This window comes from Sinocyclocheilus grahami, unplaced genomic scaffold (genome assembly GCF_001515645.1).
Source record: "Sinocyclocheilus grahami isolate Dianchi unplaced genomic scaffold, SAMN03320097.WGS_v1.1 scaffold540.1, whole genome shotgun sequence".
NCBI classification, from domain to species: domain Eukaryota; kingdom Metazoa; phylum Chordata; class Actinopteri; order Cypriniformes; family Cyprinidae; genus Sinocyclocheilus; species Sinocyclocheilus grahami.
This window is the reverse complement of record NW_015505719.1, coordinates 69993-74369: the sequence shown is the minus strand read 5'-3', so window position 1 is coordinate 74369 and position 4377 is coordinate 69993. Positions and strand designations below refer to the sequence as shown.

At 38.1% G+C, this 4377-nt stretch overlaps 1 pseudogene; it reads left to right on the top strand.

The window, feature by feature from the left end:
- LOC107555605 (neuroblastoma-amplified sequence-like) overlaps nucleotides 1-3157 on the top strand; it is a 197259-nt pseudogene extending 194102 nt beyond the window's left edge.
- Nucleotides 3158-4377: the final 1220 nt, after the last annotated feature.

Genomic DNA, 4377 nt, shown 5'->3' with positions numbered 1-4377 from the left:
TTTTCTGACCCTGAGACTCAACTATTTTCTGCAATTCTCCAGCTGTGGTCCTTGGAGAGTCTTTAGCCACTCAAACTCTCCTCCTCAGCGTGCATTAGGACAATATAGACTCACGTCTTCTTCCAGGCAGATTTTTAACATTTTCTGTTGACTGGAAATTCTTAATTATTGCCCTGATGGTGGAAATTGGGGATTTTCACTGCTCTAGCTCTTTTCTTAAAATCATTTTCTAATTTGTGAAACTCAATTATCTTTTGCTGCACATCAGAAATATATTCTTTGGTTTTTCTCATTGTGATGGATGATTAAGGGAATTTGGCCTATGTTTTCCCTCCTATTTATATTCCTGTGAAACAGGAAGCCATGGCTGGATAATTTCATGTTCATAATCACCCTGGTATGCTCAAAATTGTAAATATGAATGGGAATATACCCTTACAGATATTTTACTCATAAGAATTTCTAGGGGTGCCAATAATTGTGTCCTACGTGTATTTGAGAAAAACATTTATTTCATAATGAGATTTTCCCCCATTTTCAATTGTTTTAGTTGAAAGGTTAGATATTTGTGATTTTTTTTTTTAAATAAAAGATCAAAATGATTAACAATGCAGATTTATTTTCACAGCCGCCTTTGATCATATTTACCAAGGGTGCCAATAATTCTGACCACGACTGTATATATATGCATGATATGTTCATTTGCAAAAACGATACATTTTTTTTTTTTTTAATTCTTTATTCTCCACATATAGCGCGACCTGATTCTGAACCCTAAACACGTTTTGTCAAAAAAAGCCAGTTTTGTCTACTTTCAAGGCATCGCGAGTTCACGTTTTACTGCAGAAGCAACAAGCACCCTTGTTGTTTTTGAACAGAAGCCGATAAGTCCATTTTAGTGAATCAGCGCGCTGTATGCAGGTCAGGTGACAAGGCTACTTTCACTTTGAAAAGACGTGCTAGCTGAGAGGAGTTTATAGCAAAAGCAGATCACTTTTGCTAAAACCTTATTTAGTTTCTGGTACTGCCGCATGAGCGCGAGGTCTTTCTTTCCCGCTGTATAAACATACATTTGCATAAAGCATCCATATTTGTCCATGCCCATGTTGATTAGAGTATTAAAAACTTGAAAAGTATTAATTTGAGGTACATTTGGAACAGATCAAATGTGCAAAATGAAAATTTTGTCATTAATCACTTACCCCCATGTCGTTCCAAACCCGTAAAAGCTTCGTTTGTCTTCGGAACACAATTTAAGATATTTTGGATAAAAACCGGGAGGCTTGTGACTGTGTCAGCCGCACCACATGGATACGTTTTCTACGTTTATTTATGCTTTGATTTGAACAAATACAGCGTATCCGTGTGGTGCTGCTGACACAGACAAGTAGAACAGTAAACGCAGTTTGCGTTCAGTGGATACTCTCCAAAATGGCGCTACGGTGACGCGGAGGAGACGAATTGTTGAATAAAGTAATTATTTTAGTTTTCTTTGCGTACAAAAAGTATTCTCGTTGCTTCATTAAATTCAGATTGAACCACTGATGGCAGATGGACTATATTGACGATGTCTTTCATACTTTTCTGGGCCTTGACAGTGTTATTTACTTGGCAGTCAGTGGGACAGTCACAAGCCTCCCAGTTTTCATCCAAAATATTTTAAATTATGTTCCGAACACGAACAAAGCTTTTACGGGTTTGGAACGACTTGGGGGTAAGTGATTAATGACAACATATTCATTTTGGGGTGGAGTAACCCTTTAAGTTGCGTTTAATCTCGAGTTAAGTCATGACAATCCTGCAATTTTAAAAGTGGAAGAAAGAAGAGCTACAAAAAAACAATCATAGTAAAGTAAAAAAATGTTTGTTGTTGTGTCCATATTTATACTCGTGTATACAATTTTCCAGAATTTTATATATATATATATATATATATATATATATATAATACACACACAGAGTGGTATGTTTATAAGGACAGAAAATTTCAAAACAATCATAGTACAGTTAAAGAATGTTGTTGTGTGTCTATATTAAGACTGACTTGTTTATATAAGATGGAAAATGTAATATTGTGTGGTGTGTGTTGTTGGGTGAAGTTTGAGGTTTGCTCATGCACAGATTGTTTGTTGCACTGGAGTGTTTATTGAAATTGATTTTTTTTTGCCTCCCTCTCATGACTTGTGTCTCTCTCTCTCGCTCTCTCGCTCTCTCGCTCTCTCTCTCTCTCTCTCTCTCTCTCTCTCTCTCTGTAGGTGACTGAGGATGTGTGTGACTCTGAGCTCCTGTCTCTGCTGTTGAATGCTGGGATGTTGATCAGTTGTGTGGACACAGCACTGTATTCTTCACTGGTCTCTCAAATGCTGGCTCAGGGGGAATGGGATGTGGAGAAGGCCGGCCACAGCGTGGAGGCCGGGTCCTTGCTCATGTCCTACAGAGGATCCCCCACCCAGGGCAGTTCACCTTCAACAGCGCCCTCTCTGTCATTAGAAAATGTCTTTGAGGAGTGCATGTGGGTACAGACTGACACCAAGAGATTGTGCCTGTCTATTTGTGTAAAGATATTTTTTGGAGGCCAATCAGTCAATAACAGAAAGTAGTCAATCTCAGCTGAATAAAATCGAATATAAAGTGGACACTGGCACCAAATCCAGATCACAAATTATAGTTATATCACAAGTTATAATTAGCCTATTCAGACAGTGTTTGTTCAGGACTTCTTCCCGCTGGCAAAGGACTCAAATCACCTTCCCATTTCTCTCTCTCACTTTGTTGTTTTCTCTCTCCTGACTGAAGCTTGGTGACATGGGTGTAATTACATTACTTCGGCTGTTTGGTCACACTAGCCTGTGCTAATAATAATTACAGGCCGGAGTCGGAATTGAAAACGCAGCATGTGTGCTGACAGAGTGTTTTGCGGGTGTATGTATGTGCGACTTCACGGTTGATCATTTCCACACACAACTTTCTGCTCTTTTCCTTTGTAGGGTTATTAATTATTTTGAAAGAAAACAGATTAGGCCTTCAGGCCGACTCTCGCCGCGTAATTTTTATCGCACACAGACGCACTACAACCTGTGTTGGGTAGCTGAGCAGTAATGTTGACTCATCTATGTATTTTAGGCAAATATATCAGGAGTGCTCAAAAATATTAAAACTTTAAAAGTTGCATTTTGCTTTAATTATCTGTTGTTAGTAACTGTTTATTAACTGGGGGAGGGGGGGGATAAAATGCATTAAAAATGTGTTTCCAGACAGCCTAGAACACCTATATTATTATTAGTGGTGCTTGCTAAGGCATGCATCACTAATACTATTTCTCATACTCATTTAAGAAACCCCCTAACCCTAAGTATTAGACTCTGGTGCCCATCATGTCCTATGCTGTTTGTGCAACAGACATGATTTGGAATGTTAAATGTGTGGCAATAATGTGAAGCAATCACATTACCTAGTACAGATATACTGTATGACTTACTCAAGAGAAAACGATAATTGCGTGTTGTTGTTTTTTGTTAAATGTATTCTGCTAAATGTAGTGTCTTCTAAGTGCAAGTGTTCTTGTTAAGAAGAGTTGTACTGTTACTTTTACATGTTAAACCTACTTAGAAACTTTATAGCAACATCCTGGCAACCACCCTAGCCAGAGACTGTACAGTATACATACCAAGATGAGAAAAACTACAACACACAATAGGGAGGAAAAAGTCCCACCTTCTAAATAAAACAGCCAATCGGCAATTGGTAAAGTCATTGCGTCACTGCAGATGCCATTTGAAGCTCTGGTTCTTGGAGATGCATGCTTAAGGCACTGTGGTGCAAATATGGTTGCAGAGTGAACTGACTTTCTTTAAAAAGGGGTTTTGCTTTTACACACATAGATATATATCCATAGATGCCTCATTAGTAGCTGTTTCTATAGGCTGCAATACGTAAGCTGTCTGCCATATTGGAATGGTCAAAGCTGGTCTGTGAACACTCAAGAGCAAGTTCCGCAACCATAGTTATACATATGTATGAATATAAAGTAGATAAATTAAGCAGATGCAGTTGATTTTAGAAGATGTTAACTTAAAAGGCATTAAAAATGGAAACATAGTAACTACCTGTAATATTAAGTTAATACATATAAAACCACATACCAACACATTCTCACCTGTGAAAGGTTGTCCAGTTTCTTCAGGAATTGAAATTTCTCTGGTGTTTACAACCAGAGTATGTTGTGACATCTTGGAAAACTCTTCAATTTCTACTGCGAGTGATGAATGATGATAATACACTGACCGATTCTAGGATGGCGAAAGCATTAACATGTCTGGAGTGGTTGAATGTGGACTCTGTTTACACATTCCAGCACCACACAAATTGTCTTTAGAA